The sequence below is a fragment of the Vicugna pacos genome, chromosome 10 (genome assembly GCF_048564905.1).
Source record: "Vicugna pacos chromosome 10, VicPac4, whole genome shotgun sequence".
Classification (NCBI taxonomy): domain Eukaryota; kingdom Metazoa; phylum Chordata; class Mammalia; order Artiodactyla; family Camelidae; genus Vicugna; species Vicugna pacos.
This window is the reverse complement of record NC_132996.1, coordinates 10,292,901-10,316,761: the sequence shown is the minus strand read 5'-3', so window position 1 is coordinate 10,316,761 and position 23,861 is coordinate 10,292,901. Positions and strand designations below refer to the sequence as shown.

General features: G+C 37.6%; 1 long non-coding RNA gene across 1 annotated transcript; it reads left to right on the top strand.

Moving 5' to 3' along the window:
- Nucleotides 1-8,854: 8,854 nt before the first annotated feature.
- Nucleotides 8,855-9,797, top strand: LOC140698928 (uncharacterized). The gene is made up of 2 exons (XR_012076940.1): nt 8,855-8,916; nt 9,428-9,797. It is a non-coding gene; the product is annotated as an uncharacterized lncRNA (long non-coding RNA).
- Nucleotides 9,798-23,861: the final 14,064 nt, after the last annotated feature.

Genomic DNA, 23,861 nt, shown 5'->3' with positions numbered 1-23,861 from the left:
AATCCTCACAACTATTTGATGGGCTGGATACTATCATCATCATCATTGTTGTTATTATTATTTTTTTTTACAAAGCAACAAAGCAAGATATTCAAGGCTTAGATTATTTAGACAGTTGGCCCAAAGTTGCACAAGCTACAAATTGCATAATTGGAAGTGAACCTCTGTCTGTCCCTAAAATCTACACTGCATCATCTCTCCCCATTCCAACAGAGGGTTCTTGATTTTGGTTAGCACATATTTTCTCAATAAATTGATACCAAATGGAGCAACCATACCAGATGATTAGGGTTATGAAACCCTAACTGTGGAATATAGTCCCCAGATTTTGCTGTAGTCAAAAGAATATAGTCAAGCAAGAAGACAATCTCAAAATTATTTAAGACCTAAACTAGAATTTCTTGAATACCACAAATAAGACTTAGAGTCTGAAGCTATAATTCTTTAACAGTTTTTGGTTCTTGCATTCGCTATTCTCATCCCTCCAGGAACACACTTCCCTTCTCCAAGATCTAGGCCCTTATTTCATCCTCTCTTCCCTCTTCTTCTTGGTTTCCCATGAAAAGCCCAAAAGAACTCACCTTGGAGGGCTGGAGAGAGGAAGTGACCAAAGCCACAAACCTCTGAGTAGGCAGAAGGAGGTACAAGACTGGGAACACTCATTCATTCTATAATTTTTTTTCATCACATAAGATTGCAGTCACTACCATGTTGGAATTTATCACATCTTGCATTACTAAAAAGCATAATTTTATTCAGAAATGCTGGGCAGCACAGAATACCCTCTGAACACTGTGTGGACTATAAAGGGAAGATCAGTACAAGCTAGTAGACTGTCTCCCAGAGAGAAGAGGTAGATCTTGGCAGTTGGGTGGCAGTTAGGATGACCACAGAATGAAACGAGAGCTTCTGAAAGAAGAGCAAAGGTGTCCATGTGGGAATGAGCAGACTTAGCAGATGGGCATGAACATGTGCTGAGTCACCTGCCTCATAGAATTGCTCCAAAAAGAAAAGACAGGTGATGGCATTCATTCTTTGGCCACAGAGCTGAGGGGCTCCCTAAGTATTACCTTGGAAGAAAGGATAAACATGTATTTTCACATTTAGGTTTCTTCTAAATTGTTCTCATTTTACACAACTAAAATGGCTCCAAGCTCATTGATTTTTCTACCTAGAAAAATAAAAAATGGATACTTACCCAGACTTTGAATTGTAGCTAAATAGCCAAATGAATAATGGATAGAGAAAATATTTAAGAAATAGCTGAAAAAGCTACCTTGGGGACTAATGAGCTTCCTTAAAATGAATGAGTAGTCCATGGCTTTCTCTAACAGTAATTTTTTGACATAACTTTTTCCTCTTTTTTCCTTTTTTCACAGTAATTTCCAAGTCGACACCAATACAGTGAATAAACCACTCTTTGGGATTGTTTGAGAACTGCAGAAACTAACAGAAATACTCCTGTCTGTCTGACACCTGCCTTTGAATAGCCTCCTTTCAAAATATTTTTTTAATCTCACATAATGCTCACAGGTTATCTCTAAGTATATAAAGTCTTCCTGGGTTGATATATGTATAATTCTTTTCCTAACAAATCCAAAACTGTTTTCACAAACTATAACCCTATCTCCTGTAGGTACAGTGGCCTCAAAGTCATTACTTTCTTTCTTTTTCTTTCACTTTCTATTTACTGAGCCAGTAATTCTCCCAACCCATTTTATACTTGAAGCTTCAGTATTTTTCATACTTTTTTTTAGTATTTATCTGTTTATTTTCCAAGATAGACTCTATTACATTTCTTGGTTGACATAACTTACTTTTTTTCTCATAATTTTTCCTCATTCCCTTATTCAGAAAAAGTTATCCTCAGTTTTCATTTTTGTCATGAATAGGTGGTTTCTTCTCCTCTCACTTTAGACGAAGGCCTCTTCTTTTAGCTATAGACCTGGAATGAGGCCTTCTAGAAGAAACAGAGAAGGATCAGCTTAGAGTCTTAGAGTAAAGGGCTATGACAGGCAATCCTGACTACCAGCACTGCAAGGGAAGACTCACAACTGCAGCCTTCCCGGGACGCGCTGACATCAGCGCCACAAGCAGCACTTCCCAGACCTTCCCGAAGGCCTGATTCAGGAGCGCCAGCACTGTTTTAATCCAGGAGGAGACAACTTTACAAAAGCAGACCTCGTTGAGCCAAGATCCAACAGAAAGTAAAAATAAGTCACATAGAACTGAACAAAATCAATGAGAAAAATCTACATGTGGTTGTTTTAAAATATGGTTGGTAGTTGGGTTTTTTTTTTAGTTGAAGTTTTAGGGTCAGTTACAACGTGTCAGTTTCTGGTGTACAGCGTAATGTTTCAGTCATGCACACACAGAGTGTTTTTAATATTCTGCTTTGTGATGAACATACAAGAGTTCCCTTTCTCTTCCCTCTTAGTTTATTTCTGATGCTCAGTTTAACAGGCCATAGTTGTGAAAACCGAAAGGACACATTCTGAATGGTCTTTATTCCCACCAACCCCTCAGAATTAAGTGAAAATATCCTCTGGGAAATCTTAACATAAACTCATGAATCATCAAGGGAATCTAAGGATGATGATGAGTCTGGTTACTGGAATCCAAAAGACTCCTTTCACGTTTGGTTAAGCAAAAATTACAATTGACTTTTAACAAAAAGAGACAAAACACTACTCAGTTTACCTTTTACAAGTTCTAGTTATAATTCATGAATAAATAAGCAACCTCTACTTAAATGTTATTTCTGGCATAACCTACAAAGAGTCTATAGAAAATATGCAAGACACCAATTGCCTTGTTTACAAAATACTTAGAACAGTGAGCAGCTCTTACTACAACTACCTGAACAGAGACACTTCACCTTTAATGGCGTTGATTATTTATGTAGGATTTTTAGGGATCAGTCCTTAAGCCAGGATATAACTGGTCGATCTAGGGTGTAACAAAGCTATACGCATAATGCCATGTTGGGGAATAAATTCTATTTAATTATGTATGAAGGGCTCACCATTAAGGAGCAAACCTCTATCTGTCTGTCTCAAAAATCTATTCTTTATATGTGGAATCAATAACTAGGAAGCCTTCCTGGGAGGTCTCTGTCTTGCAGCTGGTAGTAAAGATCACTTTCTGGCAGGCTGGGAATCTCCTGAGTTAGGGAACCAGTCAGAAGGAGGAATTCATTCACAATTATGGGTACTACACGTGAAGCCTGAGAGAGATTAACTCTTTAGTCTCAGTTTCTTAGCTTCCATAATAGATAAACTAAAAGTAGTAGAGGAAAAAGAATCCCCGGAATGATAAAGGCTATTGAAAATGCAACCCTCGCATAACCTCCAGACAAATTAATTAGGTGAGATTGTCTCTAGTTTTGCTGACAATACAATAAAAAGGCTTATGATACAACACTTCTTGCTGCACTTATGTAAATGAGTCGGGCCAAACAGAACAGAATATACACAACATGAAGACACAGTTTCTGAGAGTCCATTAATAGCTACCACACTGAGTTGGTATAATAATATAAATTCTTGTACCATTAGTGTATGAGTCATGGCTCTGTATGTGTGCTATCTATTAAGCCTGTGTCTAATTTCAACTACCTTTAAAAACTGTAGAAGGCAGTTAACTAAGCAACAAGTTCAATTAATGATGTTAGCACAAAAATGAACGAGATCGTCTTTTATGTGACTGTGAGGACGTACACGCAGGCATTATATAGAATAATATTCAGTTTATTTGTGATGGCAGAGGCAATATTCAGGAGAATGTATTCAGAACCTGAAAACAAGACAATGAGATGATTCTGTGATCTTTCGGTGTCATACTAAGGCCCGTCTGAGACTCATCTGAGTCTCTAGAGAAATGTAACTTTGACCAACTGATGATTAAGGTCCAGATGTTTTTATCTGACTTAGCTGTCATAGTTCACCATTCCTATTTCCACTGAGTGTATAAATCCCTGTTTCTCATATCCTCATTGAACTAGCTTTGTCATTCTGATGGTCCTTCCATTAATCATGGAAATGAAACTCTGACACAAGCCAAATATCTTTTTTTTTTCCAACTCTGGTAAGAGCATTCAAGACGTAATCTGTCTTCCTCACAAAATTTTAAGTGTACAGCACAATACTGTTAACTGTAGACACAATATTTCGCAACAGATCTCTAGAATGTATTCATCCTGAAAAACTGAAACTTTATGCCAGTTGAATAGTCACTTCTCACTTTCCCCTCCCTTCACGCCCAGGCACCCAGCACTCTACTCTCTGCTTCCACGAGTTTGACTACTTTGTGACTGGCTTATTTCACTTAACATAACTTTCTCCAGGTTCACTCCTGTTGTCACATGTGGCAGGATTTCCTTCTTTTTTAAGGCTGAACAATATTCCATTGTATGTATATACCACATTTTCTTTATCCATTTATCTACTGATAGACATTTAGGCTGCTTCCACAGATTGGCTAAAGTGAATAATGCTGTGATGAACATGGGAGTGCAAATATCTCTTCAAGATCCTGATTTCTCACACCAGTCAGAATGGCAATCATTCAAAAGTCCACAAATAATAAATGCTGGAGAGGGTGAGGAGAAAAACGGAACCCTACTACAGTGTTGGTGAGAATGTAGTTTGGCACAGCTGTTATGGAAAACAGTACGGAGATTCCTCAAAAAACTAAAAATAGACATACCATATGATCCAGCATTCCCACTTCTGGGAATATATCTGGAGTCTGAAATTTGAAAAGATGCATGCACCCTAATGTTCATAGTAGCACTATTCACAATAGCCAAGACATGCAAGCAATCTAAATGCATTGACAGATGACTGGATAAAGAAGCTGTGGTATATTTATACAATGGAATACTACTCAGCCGTAAAAATGTATAAAATAATGCCATTTGCAGCAACATGGATGAACCTGGAGATCGTCACTGTAAGTGAAGCAAGCCAAAAAAAGAAAGAAAAATACCATATGATAGCACTCATATGTGGAATCTAAAAAAAAAAAAAGACAAATGAATTTATTTACAAAACAGAAATAGACTCACAAACATAGAAAACAAACTTACGGTTACTAGGGTAGGGTTGTGGGTGGGAAGAGATAAATTTGGAGTTCAAGATTTGCAGATACTAACTACTATATATAAAATAGATAAACAACAAGTTCATACTGTATAGCACAGGGAACTATATTCAATATCTTGTGGTAATTTATAATGAAAAAGAATATATGTATATATATATGTATGACTGAAACATTATGCTGTATACCAGAAATTGACATGACATTGTAAACTGACTATACTACAATTAAAAAAAGGAAAAAATATCTTGATTTCAGTTCTTTTGCATAAGTATCCAGAAGTGGGACTGCTGGATCATATGTCAATTCTGATTTTTAATTTCTTGACAAACCTCTGTTCTGTTTTCCATGGTGGCTGCACCATTTTACATTCCCAACAACAGTGCACAAGGTTTTCCAATTTCTCCACATCCTTTCCAGCCCCTAGATGTTCATCTAGAAGTTTTACACTTTCAGGTCTTATGTTCAAGGCTTTAATCCATTTTTAGTTGATTTTTGTGTATGTCATAAGATAAGGATCCAGTTTTATGCTTTTACATACAGTTTTCTCAACTGCGCTTGTTGAAGGAATTGTTCTTTCTCCGTTGTGTATTCTTTGCACCCTTGTTGAAGATCAGTTTACCATATATGTATGGATTTATTTCTGTTCCATTTATCTATAGGCCTGTCTTCATGTCAGTATCATATTGTTTTAATTATTGTTTCTAAGTAATATATTTTGAAATCAGGAATTGTGTGATACCTCCAACTCTGTTCATTTTCAGGATTCTTTTAGCTATTTAGGGCCCTTTGTGGCTCCATATGAATTTTAGAATTGTTTTTTCTACTTCTGTAAAATATACCATTGGGATTTTGATGGAGATTGCATTTATGACTGAATCAGTAGATTGCTTTGGGTAGTTCGGTGTTTTTAACATATTAAGTCTTAAAAAGATAAACACAGGATGTCTTTCCACTTATTTGTGTAATCTTTAATTTCATCCATCAATCTTTTATAGTTTTCAATGTACAAGTCTTTAATCTTCTTGGTTAAGTTTTTTCCTAAGTGTTTTTATGCTATTATAAATGAAATTGTTTTATTTAATTTCCTTTTTGATAGTTTGTTGTTAGTGTATAGAAACACAGCTGATTTTTTGTTGATTTTGTATCTTACAACTTTGCTGAATTTATTTATTTGCTCTAACATCATTTTTGTTCAGTCTTTAGGGTTTTCTATATATATAGCATGATCTTCACATCATCTGCAAACAGAGGTAACTTTACTTCCTCCTTTCTGATTTGAATGCCTTTTATTTCTTTTTCTTGCCCGATTACTCTGCCTAGGGCTTCCATACTTTGTTGAATAGAAGTAGTTGGACTGGACATCCTTGCCTTGTTCCTGATGTTAGAGGAAAAGCTCTCAGTTTTTCATCATTGAGTAAGATGTTAGCTGTGGGCTTCTTATATATGGCCTTGATTATATGGAGGTAATTTCCTTCTATTCCTAGTTTGGCACAAATTTTTATTATAAAAGGGTATTCGACTTTGTCAAATGCATCTATTGAGATGACCATGGGATTAAAAAAGATAGACTCTCCCAGACAAACAAAAGCTGAGGGAGTCTATCACCACTAGAAATGCCTTGTAAGAAATGCTAAAAGGAATTCTTCAAGTTGAATCTAAAGGATGCTGAACAGAAATATGAAGCATACAAAGGTATAAAACTCACTGGTAAAGGTAAATATATATATATATATTTATATATAAATACAAAATACTATAATACTGTAATGGAATTATGTAAATCACTTTCAATTCTAGTATAAAAATTAAGAGACAAAATTATTTAAATTAACAATAAGTATAAAAATATATTAATGGATACACAATATGAAAAGATAACAATTGTGACATTAAAAGCATAAAGGAAGTGGGGGAATTAAAAGTGTACAGTTGTTTATGTCATTGAAGTTGTTATCAGCTTAAAACAGACTGTTATAGATAAGATGTTTCATGTAAGCTCCACGGTAATCCCAAAGAAAATATCTCTTTTTAAGAGAAGTTTGTATTTAATAATTCGAAACTTACGGTTTTCCATCTTTGATTTCATACACCATTTACTGTCTTATACATGCTTATATACTTATAACTCGACATTTAGAATATAGCACCTTTTACTCTTAGATCTCGTGTTTATTTCTTACTGACAGTGCATCTGCTCATTTACACCATAAGCTGCTTAAGAACAGGACAACAGGACAATGTCTTATATGTCTCTATACATCTTAGTGTCACATGAACTGTCTTAAGCCTTGTATCCATTTGCTTTAGTTAGACCCTTAGGCCAATGTTTTGCTGAAAGCAAAGCTTAAGAGAATGAAGTTAACCATAGAAATACATGTGTCTTGGTGCTGGACAACTGCTGATGTCTCACTACCAAACCTTTTCACACATTTTTTCAATAGTTTAAAATATCTTTTACTATTGCTCTCTTCTCACCAGAATTACTTCTACTTGCCCAATAGGTCAGCCCTAATAAAACTTCAAATTGCCAGTTTCTCTGAAGTCTTTCTTCATCTGCCTGCAGTACCCAATATATTCTTTATCAGAGTACTTAGGACACCTTTTTTAAAGTAACAATTTGTTCAGTTATTGTATCCATGAAATCAGAACTGTGTCTGTCTTCCTGTCGAATCCCTGGTGCTCAGCATTATACAACAGGCACTCAATTAACGTTTGCTGAGTAAGTGGTATCGCTCGTGTTTTTACTTCTCTCTGCAACATGAACTATTTCTCTCTAGCTGTCAACTGACTTAACCTTTTCATTCTTTCTGTGTACTTTTTACTGAACTCATGAAATCTACTACTTTATAACATCTACTTCCCCAGTATCCTCATTCTCATTCTTTTTCTTATAACTTTCACAGTTGCCATTGGCCCTGGTCCTCCTCGTGACTATCCTCTCCCTTTAATTCTCAGTTTTGGATACTAATTTTTATAATCTTCCAGGACAAATCCCAGAGGGAATTTCACTTGTTCACCTCCTCTTTTCATACCCAGCTGTATTATGATTTTTTTACATGCATAATTCTAAGCTGTGGCAGGGCAGTTACATAGCACAATATGGCTATCTAAACCCCTTCTTTATCAGGAAGTATTTTTCTTAGAAAGAAAGCATCATTAATTGTATAATTAATTATGAAAAGCAACTATATTATATTTTTTGTTAGTTGAGTTCTAAAAATGCATAATCTGAGAGATTAAAAAATCAGATATTTTATTCTCACAATGTACCCTCTACAGGTCGCAAAACAAATACTGCCTTCCTTTCAGCAACTCAAGAAACTGGCACAGAGAATTTGATTGACTAGCTGAAGATCTCAGTTAGTAAGAAACCCATTTACCATGACAGTGGTCTTAATCCTTGAACCTGATCAACGGGGTCTCTCCCATGTTCTCAGTCAAGTTCTTTTTCACATCTTAGTACCCAGCATAGCTATCCAAGTAAGCCTCAGAAGAGCTCCATTACCTTACCTTTTATGGAGAGGATAAGGAAGAAATTGGAAGAGTGGAGATTACTGATCGAGACTCTTAAAAATTTCTGTGGTTAGCCTCAAGTAATATAAGTCAATCCTTCCCACTCCCTCCTCTCTCAATAATAAATAACCAAGTCTATTAAGATTGAACAGAAATTTCTTTGCATTCATTTTTCTTTTGACCATGAAAAGTCTCATTGGGGTGTTGCCATGGAGACTATGACGTCATGAGCAACACAACGTACTGCACTGAAACCCCAGAGAATCAAAGACAGGATTTGATGGAAGCATTTTCTGGGCAAGTTTATTGCACTTAACAAGGAAATGGAAACTTGAGGGAGGAAAATATTTCTAAACATTGTACACTGCTGGGGGTCAGCTGATGTGGTCATTGAAACTTCACAAAAGAAAGTGTCTTTATAGTTTCAACACACTAAGAAGCCAGAGTAAAGGGAGTGAACAGAGTATGTGACCAAGCTGGCTGCACTTTGGACAGACTGTTCCCAAGCTGAGAGTGGTTAAATTTTTGGTAGCATAGCAAATACCTCTCTATTGGATTTTTCAGTCTTATTGAAAGTTCATTGGGGAAGTAAGAAACTCTTAGACTAAATAAATTAGAGTGGGTGTTGCTTAACAGAGCTTTGTATGCACTCAGGACCACATGAGCTATGGTTTTCTTCAATGTCAAGTGCTGGACACTGTTCCGTGGGCTTTCCAAGTCCAATTCCCTTCATTTACACTGAGCCTTCACCACCCAAACCATTTTCTGGTTCATCGTAAGAGGTCTTTTTTTTTCCCCTCTGCTTCAGTCTTACAGACCACAAAGTTCCACAGAAGAAGAAAGAAAACCCAAATCCTAAAGGAAAAGAAAGAATGGTGTAACAAAAGGAAACTGAGGTCAGACCACTGGGGCTGACAGAATTGAAAAGTCGCAGGTTTGATTATCGAAATAGGTGTTGCAAATGACAGATGTATACCATGAGCAGGCATGTGCATGTCAAAGAATCAGCACATTCCTGGCCAGTTCTGAGATTCTCTCAGGTATATGGAGTGGTGCCAACTTTTGATTTAAGAGTTTCAACATCTTTTGAGCTCCTGAACTTCTACATGGCAAGGATTTAAAAACATATGGGATTATACTAAAGCAGATTTGCAGTAATAAAGAACTACTTTTGTGAAGACATGTTCATGTCTCATCATTTTTTTCCTTAGGTGCAATTCACATAATATAAAATATATCATTTTTAAATGAACAATTCAGTGGCATTTAGTACATTCACAGTGTTGTGCAAACACCACCTCTGCTTAGTTCCAAAACATTTTTATCATCCCAAAATAAAGCCGTGTACCCATTAAGCTATTACTTCCCAAAGCTCCCTCTCTCCAGCCCCTGGCAACCACCAATCTGCTTTCTGTTTCTATGTATTTACTTTTTCTAGTTATTTCACATAAATGGAAACATAGAGTATGTGACCTTCATGTCTGGATTCTTTTGCTTACCATAATGTTTCCAGATTCATCTTCATTGTAGCAGATATTAATACTTTATTCCTTTTGTGGCTGATAATATTCCACTGTATGTATAAGTCACAGTTTGTTTATCCATTCATCCATTGATGAACATTCCAGTTATTGCCACCTTTTGGCTATTGTGAATAACGCTTCTATGAACATTCATGTATAAATAATTGAGTATCTATATTCATTTCTAATGGGTATATGCCTAGGAGTAGAATTGCTGGGTCATATGATAACTCTTTTTAAATTTTTGAGTGATTAAACTACTTCACATTCCCATCAGCAATGTATAAGAACTCCAATTTCTCCACATCCTCACCAACATTTGCCATTTTCCACTTTCTATTGCCATCTAAGTGGGTGTGGAGTGGTAAGACATTGTAGTTTTGATTTGTATACCTCTAATGAATAATGATGTTCAACATATTTTCATATATTTGCTAGCCATTTGTATATCTTATTTGAAGAAATACCTATTCATATTTTTTGCTCATATTTAAATTGTTTTTTGGCTTTTTGTCATTGTGTTTTAAGAGACTTTATATACCTTGGGTCCTAGGACCTTATCAGATATGCTATTTGAAAACATTTTCTCCTATTCTGTAGGCTGTCTTTTCACTTTCTTGATAATGTCCTTCAGGAAAGCTCTTTTATTTTGATGTCAAATTTATCTCTTTTTGACATTGATGAAATAAGCTGAAGATGACACAAATAGATGGAAAGATATACGGTGTTCTAGGATTGGAAGAATCACTATTGTTAAGATAACCATATTGCCCAAGGCAATCTACAGATTCAGTGCAATCCCTTGCAAATTACCAATGGCATTTTTCACAGAATTGGAACAAAAAAATGTTAAATTTGTATGGAAACACAAAAGACCCCCAAAAGCCAAAACAATCTAGAAAAAGAAGAACAGTGCTGGAGGAATCATGCTCCTTGACTTCAGACTATACTACAGAGCTACAGTAATCAAAACAGTAGGGCACCAGCACAAAAACAGACACATAGATAAATGGAACAGGATAGAAAGCCTAGAAATAAACCTATGCACTTATGGTCAACTAATCTACAACAAAGGAGGCAAAAATATACAATAGAGAAAAGATGGTCTCTTCAATAAGTGGTGCTGGGAAAAACTGGACAGCTACATGTTGAAGAATGAAATTAGAACATTCTCTAACACTATATACAAAAATTAACTCAAAATGAATAAAAGTCTTTATTAAATGTAAGAACAGATATAGGGGTGAATATAGTTCAGTGGTAGAGCATATGCATAGCATTCATGATGCCCTGCTGAGTTCAATCCTCAGTACCACCATAAAAGAAAAAAAAAGAAGAAGAACAGATGCTATAAAACTCTTAGAGGAGAACACAGGCAGGACTCTGTGGCAGCAATTTTTTTTAGATCCATCTCTTAGTGTAATGGAAACAAAAGGAAAAATAAACAAATGGAACCTAATTAAACTTAAAAGCTTTTACACAGCAGAAGAAACCATAAACAAAACGAAAACACAACCTACGGAACGGGAGAAAATATTTGCAAAGGATGTAACCGACAGGAATTAATTTCAAAAATATACAAACAACTCATCCAGCTCAATATCAAAAAAAAAAACAAACAACCCAATCAAAAAATCAGCAGAAGACCTAAATAGACATTTCTCCAAAGAAGACAAACAGATGGTCAACAGGCACATGAAAAGATGCTCAACATCACTAACTGTTAGAGAAATGCAAATCAAAACTACAATGAGGTATCACCTCACACCAGTCAGAAGAGCCATTATCAAAAAGTCTACAGTTATTAAATGCTACAGAGGGTGTAGAGAAAAGGGAACCCTCCTACACTGTTGGTGGGAGTGTAGTTTGGTGCAGCCATTGTGGAAAACAGTATGGAGATTCCTTAAAAAACTAAAAATGATCCAGCAATCCCACTCCTGGGCATATATCCAGAGAAAACTTTAATTTGAAAAGATACATGCACCCCAATGTTTGTACCAGCACTATTTACAATAGCCAAGACATGCAAGCAACCTAAATGTCCATCGGCAGATGACTGGATAAAGAAGCTGTGGTATATAAACACAATGGACTATTACTCAGCCATAAGAAAGAATGAAATAATACCATTTGCAGTGACATGGATGGGCCTAGAGATCAGCATACTAAGTGAAGTAAGTCAGACAGGGAAAGACAAATATCATGTGATATCACTTATATGTAGAATTTTTAAAAAATGACACAAATGAAATTATTTACAAAACAGAGATAGACTCACAGACATAGAAAACAAACTTATGTTTACCAAAGGGGAAATGGCAGAGTGGGGGATAAATTAGGAATTTGGGATTAACAGATACACACTACTGTATGAAAAACAGATTAACAACAGGGATCTATTGTAAAGCACAGGGAACCATATTTAATATCTTGTAATACCTATAATGAAAAAGAACCTGAAAAAGAGTTTATATATAAATTACCTCTTTTTCACAGATTTTTTTAATTCTTATTTTTTATTGAATGTAGTAGGTTGAAAAATGTTAGTTTCAGCTGTACAGCAAAGCAATTCAGCCATAGATATACAGACATCAATTTTTTTTCAGATTATCTCTTTTTTTAATCTGGATACTTTTGACGTCATATCTAAGAATCAATTGCCAAGTCCAAGGTCATGAAGACTTACTCAGAGTTTTATAATCCTTTGCTTCTTTATTAATCTTCTGTCTAGAAGTATACTTTTATCTATTCATTTGTTCACTTATTATCAACAAGCACTTATTAAGATCTTATTAAGTTCTAGGCATTATTCTGGATGCTGTGGAAAACACAGCTGAACAAAATTATACCATAATCTGGAAGAGTTCACAACCTGAAAAATGACATACATGTATAAGTAAATAATTATAATGCAACAAAATATGTATGATAATGGAGATGTGCACAAAACACTTCGGAGAGAACAGCTACATGGGAGGGAGATCTAGGAAAATTAGACAGAGAATTAGACACATGTAACTAAGAGTTTTTCAGATTAAGAAGCAGGGAGTTACATTCCAGGCTGAAGCGTGGTGGTATGAAAGTGCATCATTTGCAGGGAGCGGGCATGAGGAAACAATCTAAAGTGACTTGAAAGTACATGTAAAGGAATGAATGCTGGAAACCAAGGCTGAAGTCAGACAGTGACGACCTTATATACCTTGTTGTGACCTTGAATTTCACCTTGTATGGATCAGGAATCAAGGAAGTAGCATGTTTAGATTTATATTCATGAAAATTATTAGTGGCAGTTGGGTGATGGGTCAGATGGGAAGATAAGAAACCCAGATATTAGCAGAAATTCCAATAGAACAGGAAAATTTCCACGCAACATCCACTCATCCTGCTGATGGGCATCAGATCCAAACCAGACCAACCAGAACCCTCTGTCATAAGTTTTCAAATTATTGCTGGGAGACAGAAGCCTCTTTTGCCTTCTAGAGAGAAGTTCTGGGGACCTATGATTAAAAAACTCAATGAATGTGAGCCTGAAACTGAGCAATCAAATACCTGAAAAAATACAGCCAAGAAGCAGAAACAAAGATGATAGAGAAAAAGCCAGGAGATTCTGAAAGCATGTGAATTCTAGTTTGAAACACCCAAAGCGAGCTTGACCCTGTCCCTCACACAATTTGGTTATATGACCTGTTACATTCCCATTTTCTGCTCTAGACCATTCAAGTTGAGCTACTGCCACTTGCAAATTAAAGCATTTATTAACACAGAGATTCTTATATTGCAAATGTGAAAAGAAAGAGAAGAAAAGGCTAGCCAGCTCTTACAGTGATAAATAACCAGATCAGAATCTGAAGTTAACATTTTCATACCTACTCGTATAAAAAAGACAAACGACAAAAAGGTGGCTGGCTCTTCTGTGGCTAAAAGATATGTGGGCCAAAGATGGGCTAGATTTCTTTAATTCAATGCTAATATCCACAATTCTTTTGTATTTCTCTCATTAGCATAATCAAGGAGGGTTTTTTTCCAAAGAGATGTTACAATGATAAAGGTATAGGGGTGTTCTATGCCTACCTTATCTGTATTAAAAGAAAGAAAAAAAAAAGAAACAAACAAAAAGAAAAAAAAAAACCTCTATTAGATACCCAAAGTAAAAGATTTTCTTGTCATCTCCCAAAATTGCATGCTCTCCTCTTCCCATATCCCTTTAGCTTTATTCTTTAATAGTTAGATAACTGGTCTGAAACCACCCAAGGAACAGGATATGATCAGCGAAAGAATTATTGGGCATTCCTGTGAAGAGGAAAGAAGGGAAGAAATGGCTCTACTACCCTCTCCTGCTTTGTGTTTCTGTACAAGTCATTCAAACCCCTTTTGCCCGGGCATCTTTCCTATTGCATGAGGTCCCCTAAACTCAAGTTTCAATTTCTACACCATTGATCTAACAAATCCTCTCATTGGACAGTGAGGTAATGGCGGCCGAAGAATCCCAGGTTACTTGCCCAAAAGTATACAACTGTTATCAGCTAACTAGGACTAGACTCCAGGCCTCCTAATTCCTCTGTGTTTTATTTGACTGCACATCTTCGCACCACCCAGCGTCAGGAAGGAGCAGAGGGGCAGGAAATCTCTTCACTGTGGAGTGTTGGTACAAAGTGAGGAGAACTCTAAACTGGAAATATCTCTCATGTCATTATTCTTCAAGAGTTACTGGCAAGGGGCGGGAGGTGACAGTGAGGATTAAACCGAATTTTTTGCAGTTTCATAAGGTTTCCACTGGAATGCTTTGATGAACACCAGCTGTTTCATCATCTGGGCATGTTAAGATTTTTTCTTCTGCTCAGTGTTTATTGTATTCCTACAACATTCAAGAGGATACTGCATTCTGCTGCCTCCCTGCCTTCCCTGGAGTTAAATGAACGATGTCCGATTATAAGTACAGTGCCTGTGGGTAATACTCTCTGCTGGCAGAAACCTATAGCTAAAAACCACAGGTCAGGCTATAGGGAAGCATTCAGACACGTGGTTTCCCTCTATTTTTCTGCACCGCGAAAGGCAAGACCAATACCTTGCCAAGGGGACACGGCCTCTGGGATTGCTGCCAGAGAGGCCCTTATCCCCTCAGCATTCCCTACGAGTAAGGGGTCAGAAAAGCACAGGCTTACGAGTCAGGTAAGCGTTTGAATCTCTCTTGTACTGGTGACCAGGCACCTGACCTGCACAAGTCGCCAGGCTCTTGAGGTTCGCTTTTCCCGTCTGCGAAAGGGGAATAACAACACGTATCATACCAACTTTTTGAAAACGAGATACTGTAAGTAAAATGTTTGCCATGAACTCTGCCTAGAACACAGTCTTTGCTCATTTTACTCTCACTTCCTTTCGTTTCAGCCCCTGCCTTCCTGACCAACCTGCGGGCCAGCACACCTGCACTTGAAGTACATGATGTGAAGGACACACAAGGCGTAGCCCGGAGGGGTGGGGACACCTCCCACTCTAGACGCCTGCCTGGTTTGACCCACTGGAGAGCAGCCCCTCCCCAGCATGGCCTGAGTCCTGAGACAGCTACTTCCTGTTCTTCCATGGCCATGACCCACCACCCAGACGACTAAGCCCACTTTTCTCTGCCCAGGCTCCCCTAGTTCAGAATCCAACTGGACTTGAGAACTGCCCTTCATTCCACGGGTGATAGAAAAACTTTGCTTTGTCCGGGTAAATGAAAACCTTCCAATAACAAGGTTGGTAGAGTTTCCTTAATTGCATTGCATACTTTAGTATTTAACTCTAGATTTTTGCATGATTTTGTATCTTAACTTGAGAATTTTCATCACATTGCGTTAAATCAGACTGCAAAACCCTTAGAAGGAGGAGATATTTGAAATGTAAATACTTACATTTCAGTATTCTCACATGGTGCCTAGTACAGTGTATTCAAGAATCAGTTTTTTGCTTCACTGAGAGCCAGTTTAGTAGAGATCACATTTAACCCAAACTAAAAGAATTTGTCATCTAGTGGCAAAGATTTGGAGGTGAAGTTAAGGACACACTTGGCCCGGGCATCTTTGCTAGAATTGGATGGACTTTTACCTTGTGATGGTGGTAATGTCAAGGAGTTAAATGAGAAGAAATAGGAGTCTATCTTTGCCGAAATCTCAGCAACCCACATCTTTCCTCCATAGAACTCTCTAGCACTTCCTGTCTGTAGCTCCGACTTGACATAAGCTCTGTCACTGGACTAGTTATCATCTTATGCATGTGCACCTCAGCCATAAGCTATTGAAGACCAAGAACCATATCCTTTTGACCTCTGAACCCTGCATGTCTAGCTCAGTGCTGGCTACATTGTAAGTGCTCAGTAAATGTGGTAGTTGATGGTGGTTGGGGTATTGGATCCTTGAAACTGACATGACTTTGAGATACCCACCAGAACTTGGAAATAAGGCTTCCCTCTGCAGGCTGAACTAGCAAATCAGTTCTTAATGGGACAGGATCTGTTATCTCCAGAAAACTCTTTATAAAATAATATGTTCTATGAGCAAAAGATCAGGGACAAGAAAGCAAAAGACTGCATTCATGGGGAAAAGAAAAAATAAAAATAAAAAACATGACGCCTAATTAATGTTATTATTTAATTTGTTTTCAGAAGGGAATATCTAGACCCAAATAAGACGGTGCAGATGGAGCCTAGAAAGAGGAGAGCCAGAGAGCTAAGAACTTGTCCATGGTCCGTTGGTCCAACCTTGCTCTGAGTGGAGGAACGGAATGAGCCCCTAGAATGTTCTCTGAAATAGTAGTGTCATGGTTCACTGACCTGAACACTGAGCTGCCACAGGACCTGGATGAGTGTATCTCAGTTTTCATCACTGAGCCGTCAGCTGCATCAGGAAAAGGCTGTCTAGTTTATCCTGGTGTCCACAGTGCCTACCATGGTGCCTGGCATGTGACCATTACTCAAGTATTTACTGAATTAATAAATACTTCTTGTTTTTTAAACATTAAAACTTCTCTCTCCTTTAGGTAGTTAGCAATTAAAACTAAATTATGGGACTAAAATCAAATCCAGATAATTAGAAATTGATTATGTGTTTTCAATACACACCCTGCCTCTTTCTCCTGGAAAGCTTCACTTGCCCTCCTTCCCAAATGCCACTGCAGGTTCTTTTGGTTTGGGAAAAGCTGGTCCAATGGTCTACCTGCTTTCCTCTGAACTTCCGTTCATCGAAAAGTCTCAGGATCATTACAGTATTTTTTAATTTCTAAAAGATGATGTATATATTTCCACATTTTTATGTTTATAACATCTGGAAGCATCTTCAAATGAACACATTTAATATGGTACTGGTTTGTTTCGCCAAAAACAGTCATTAATCCTCGGTATCATCTAATCATCAGTAATATTTTATTTTTAAAAATTTTTTAATTGAAGTATAAGTTGATTTATAATGCTGTGTTAATTTCAGTTGCATAGCAAAGTGAGTCATATATATAATATATATATATACGTATACACACACACACATATATATATTCTTTTTCAGATTCTTTTCCATTATAGGTAACCACAAGATATTGAGTAAAGTTCCCTGTGCTGTACAGTGGGTCCTTGTTGTTTATTTTATACATAGTACTTTGTATCTGCTAATCCCAGATTCCTAATTTATCCTTCCCCCTGCCTTTCCCCTTTGGTTAAACCTAAGTTTGTTTTCGAAATCTGTGAGTCTATTTCTGTTTTGTAAATAAGTTTATTTGTGCCTATTTTTTTTAGATTCCACATATACATGATATCATATGATATTTGTCTTTCTCTGACTTACTTTACTTAGTGTGATTAATTTTCAGTAACATTTTAAATCACAGAAAGTGAGTAGTAAATCAGCTTCTTATGTACTTTAATACCAGGAACAGGGGCATAAATGATAGTTCCAAAAAATTAAGACACGGGAAAGAACAGCCACTTTAGAAATGAATACTTCAAATCGCAATTTACATGCCCAGCTCCTGTGAGTTCTACTGTCTTGCTTAAGCCCCCGAGAGCTGGTCCAGTCTGAGGCACTGAGAAAATTGAGTTCCTAGTGACACACACTCCGTCCCCCACACTGACCACTGAGTCCTCTCTGAGCACTCCGGCTTCTGTCTTCCTCCCTGAGTGTCACCCTTCTCTAATTAAAGCACAGTATGAGCCTGGCTCCCTTCCTGTGGAGGCAGCTTGGGTTGGCTGTCTCCCTCAGTCAAGGGGGACGACTCCACTCATGGTGTTTCTCTGCGTGGGATTCTCCCCTTCCAGCTACAGGCTCCTTCTCCTTCTCCTGCCCCTTCAAGCCAAGGATGTCAATGGCTCCACCCTTACCAGCCCTGGGCTTCTGACCAACCCCTTACAGTTCTTGTACATCCTGCCCTGACCAATGCAACTAACCCCCAAAGTGAGCCTTGCTCACAGTGTCCTTGGATAGCATGCCATTTTTTCCCCACTGGGACTCTGACTGATGGAGTATCTCTTCTCAGAGGGTTTAGGGTCTAGTGGAAGGGGACAGACAACAAACATATAACTGCAAGTTGTGATAAGACCCACAAAGGAAACACAATGGATGGTCCGAAGGAGAATAACCGGTTGGGATCAAATTTAGATAGAATGGAGATGGCATTTAAGCTAAGTCCTAGAGAACAGAAAGAAGTAAAAAGTGGATTCTAGGCAAAGGAGGAAGGATGTACAGAGGCTCTGAAATGAGAGTGGGTTAGATGTGTTCAAGAAATTTTAAAACAGAAGGAAGGGAAGAAAGGAAGGAAAAACAGTGTTGTTAAGTAACATGAGTTAGCATTAAATTCAGCAGTCTGAGAGATAGATTTAAAACCACTTGTTTCTGATAAGTTTTTTAAAGGATTTTCTCCTCACCAAAATTGTATCTGGACTTTTATCCCTCCTTTCCTAATTTCTCAGCTATTAACATCTCAGTTTAGCTAATACTTAGTGACATTTTAAATTGCCATGTGAAACATGATTCTGGTAAAAATGAATAGGCATCTAAGGGAAAATCTCACTTTAGCCTGTGCCCAAAATACAGCTCACCGCTCTTCCAACTGAAGACACTGTTGTTAATTCAAATACTAATTAGCAAAAAAACCCATAATGGCTCACCTTCCATTGAGAGAGGCCTGACTGTGCTGTATTGCTGCTGAGTGCCCAGCCTGAGAAAGTCATTTAAGAGCCCAAGGAATTCAGCATTTTTTGAAGAGCATTGTAAAATTAGTTGCTTTAGATAATGACTCAGAAGACCTGACTTCTCTCAGTCCTTTCCTTGGACAGGCCTTTGGCTTGGGCCCCAGTCCTCTCACTCTCCATCTGTCTGCTGTAAGGGCAGAACTAGTGAATGGTGGATTCTACTCAGGCTCTGAAGGTCTTTAAGGCTGGGTAGTAATCATCAGTCTTCCTGGGAAAGACTCAGCTTCTTTGAAATAAAATATCTTCTTGTAGACTGCTCTGAACCAAGCTTTCAGAATGAGAAGCCTCTCCCTGTTCAATTCACTGTCCACATATGCCTTTACTTCTTCTGGTTGCTTACTTGAAAACCACATATCTCCATCCCTCAGGAGATACATCACTTGGTCTGGTTTCAAAGAGTCCTGTCATGCATCTATGACTAGCTCAATTGGTTAATTTTCTAAGTCAACATGGCTAGGCCACAGAACCCAAACATTAGGTCAAACATTTGTCTAGATGTTGCTGGGAGGAGTTTTTTAAATAAGATTAAAACATTTAAATTAGTAGACCTTGAGTAAAGCAGATTACTCTCTGTAACATGGGTGGGCCTCATCCAATCAGTTGATGATCTCAAGAGAAAATGACAGAAGTCCCTCATGGAAAAGGAAATCTGCCTCCAGATTGCCTTAGGACTTGAGCTGCAACATAAACTCTTACATGAGTGTCCAGCCTGCTAGCTTTCCCTCCAGACTTTGAGCTTGCTAGCCTCTGCAATAATTGACATACAACACTGTAAGTTTAAGATGTACAATGTGATAATTTGACTTACATACCCCATGAAATGATTATCACAGTTTAGTGAACATCCATAATCTCATACAGATACAAAATTAAAGTAGAAAAAAATTTAATTTTCCTGTGATGAGATCTCTCTTAGGATTTACTCTCGTAACAGCTTTCCTGTATAACATAAGCAGTGTTAATTGTATTTATCATGCTGTACATTATATCTCTAGTAATTAATTTATCTTTTAACTGAAAGTTTGTACTTTTTGGTTCCTTCATTCAAGAGAATGAAGTTCATTCTAACTCCCACTTCATGTCTGGTAACCACAAATCTGATCTCTCTTATACAAGTTTGTTTGTTTTTGAAGTATAATTGACCTACAACACTATGTTAGTCCCTGGTACACAACATAGTGATTTCATATTTCTATACATTTCAAGATGATCACTATGCTTAGTTATATGTCACCATACAAAGGAGTTACACAATCATTGACTATATTCCCCACGCTGTACATTTCATACCCTTGGCTCATTGATTCTGCAACTAGAAGCTTGTACCTTAACCTCACCTCATCTTTCTTACCTCCCTCCACCCACCTGCCCTTTGGCAACCACCTGTTTGTTCTCTGTTTGTCCATTTGTTTTGCTTTTTAGATTCCACATATAAGTGAAATCATACAGTATTTGTCTTTCTGAGACATTTCACTTAGCATAATACCATCCATGTTGGTCCATCCATGTTGTTGAAAATGCTAAGATTTTATTCTTTTTTATGGCTGAGTAACATTCCACTACATATGTATACCACATCTTCTTTTTCTGTTGATGGGCACTTGGGTTGCTTCTTCATCTTGGCTACTGTAAATAATGCTGCAGTAAATATAAGGGTGCATATATCTTTTCTACTTAGTGTTTTTGTTCTCATTGGATAAATACCCAGGAGCAGAATAGCTTCATCATATGTTAGTTCTATTTTTTAGTTTTTTGAGGAATCTCTATACTGTTTTCCATAGTGGCTGCACCAATTTGCACTCCTAGCAACGGTGCCCAAGGATTTCCTTTTCTCCACATCCTCACCAGCACTTGTTATTTGTTGTCTTTTTGATAATAGCCATTCTGACAGGTGTGAGGTGATATCTTACTGTGGTTTTGATTTGCATTTCCCTGATGATTAGTGATGGTGAGCCTGTTTCATGTGCCTATTCGCCACCTCTATGTCTTCTTCGGCAAAATGTCTATTCTGGTCCTCTTCCCATTTCTCAGTCAGGTTGTTTGGGTTTTTTGATGTTGAGTTGTATTAGTCCATTGTATATTTTCTATATTAATCCCTTACCAAATATTTTGTTTGCAAATATTTTCTCCCATTCAGTAAGTGGCTTTTTCAATGTGTTGATAGTTTCCTTTGCTCTGCAGAAGCCTTTTATTTTGATATAGCCCTATTTACTTTTGCTTTTGTTTCCCTTGCCTGAGGAGACATATCAAAAAAAATATTACTAAGACCAGTGTCAAAGCGAGCGCTACTTATTTTCTTCTATAAGTTTTACGGTTTCAGGTCTTACATTTAAGTCTTTAATCCACTTCAAATTTATTTTTGTGCATGGTGTGAGAGCGTAGTCCAGTTTGATCCTTAAGAACATCAGTTTCTAACTGGTGTAAATGTTTCTCTGGTTAACTGATCAATGTAGAGGATCCTGTACTATGCACTGAGGGAGAAAAGTGAGAATAATAAACACTGATTTTTTGAAAAATAAATTAGAGCTAGAGTTCACATTAATAAAATGAGATTAATAAACCTGGGTTCTTGGAAAAGCAAATTATACAAGTATAACCCCTGCTGGGAATTATTTGGACAAACAATTATAAAGAAAGAAAGACAGAAGATGAAAGAAATCATGGTGGAAAGGAAGAAAGGATTCCCCAAAGACAGACACTAGCACCTACTGATAGACCTTATATGGAGACAAGAAGGGAGTTTTCTATGGTCAAATAAGTTTGAGAAATAGTGAGTTAACAAAGGTAAACAAATTTCTTTACTACAGGATTTTCTAGAAACTTTAAGATGCCAAAGTGCACAGTGAAGTAAAATGCAAGTATGCATTTTCTCAAATTTTCTCCTATTCTTTCCCCATTTTTCCCAAAAGTTTTTGACAATAGAATTTCCCTCCACTTCACCATTATCTCACAGGATGAGCAAAACAGCCTGAGAAGCCTTGAGTGTACTGAGAAAAGTCCAAGGGGTGCCTGTGTCCATGCCTCACCCCAAACCTTCAGTGGCTCCCCATTGCTTACACAATCAAGCCCAAGTACCTTATCATGGCCTGCAAGGCCCTACTGCCACCCCCTCAGCCTCTTACCCACTGATCCTCCCTATAATTTGTGTTTTAGCAACCCCAACTCATTTGTAATTCCACCCCCCCCACACACACACACATTCTATTGTAGAAGGAGAAAGAGCAGAGAGAGGAATGTCACTGAAAACAGAATGAAAGAGAATTTGAAATTGCAGAAGTGCTCAGCAGGATCCAGAAATGCTTTTTTTTTTTTTTATTTTTAATGCTTTGATTGTTGGGAGGCACCAACGGCCTCAAAGAGAGCAGCCCGAGGAATGATGGCGTCAGAAGCTAGAATACAGGGCATGGAGGGATAAAACAGAAGTGGGGAATAGAGATGGCTCAGCAGACAACTCTATCAAGGAACTTGACCTTTGGAGGAAAAGAAGCAAGACAGAGGTACAGAAGAGAAAGCCAAGATAGATGGTGAAAGGTTTTAGGAAGTTATATACTTTAGGGTAGTACTGATAGGTTGATAGGAAAAAAAACAATAAAGAGAGACACTGAGAATATAGGCAAGACATAGGACATCTTTATGACCAAGCTCATCCATGAGAAAGCCTTTGCAACCCTGCCACACACCTTCAAACTAGGTGGGGGCGGGGGGCACTGCATCTTCCATGGGACACTGTGCACACCCTTATCACAGCATCTACCGCTCTGAACGTCTCCTCATCTCATACACTGTAAGTCCCTTAAATGAGCTTACTGTTGCTGCCATTACAAATGATCATAAACTTAGTGGCTCAAAACAAAAAAATTTATTATCTTACAGATATGGACATCAGAAGCCCAAAATGGGTCTTATGGGCTAAAATTGAGATGCTGGCAAAATTGTGTTTTTTTCTGGAGGCTCTAGAGGAGAAACCCACGTCATTGACTTTTTCAGCTTCTAAAGGCTGCTCATGTTCCTTCACTACTGACCTCGATTTGTGGTCTTCACATCACTTGGACTTCTGCTTCCATCATCATGTTTCCTTCCTTCTGACTCTGATTCTACTGTACCAATCTTTCCATTATCATGACCCTTATGATTACATTAGCTCCACCAGATAATCTGGATAACTTTCCTATCTCAAGATTCTTAACTACATCTGCAAATTCTCTTTTGCCAGGTAAGGTAACATATTCACAGACTGAGAGAGTTAGGATGTGGAATTGGGGCAGGGAGAGCTTATTCTGCCGACCACACCCTTCAGGACAGGTCCCATCTCAATCATCTCTGTATCCCAAATGCCTGGATGGTATGTAGTACATGCTCAATGAATGTCAACCTTCCTTTCTGTCTACACTTTGTACGGTACTTTCACGTGTTCCCTTTCATTCAGTTTGCACAACTACCCTGTTGAGGGGGAAATATTGCTTTTTAGGGGGTAGTAAACTCAACTAGAAATAAGAAGTTGAGGTTCT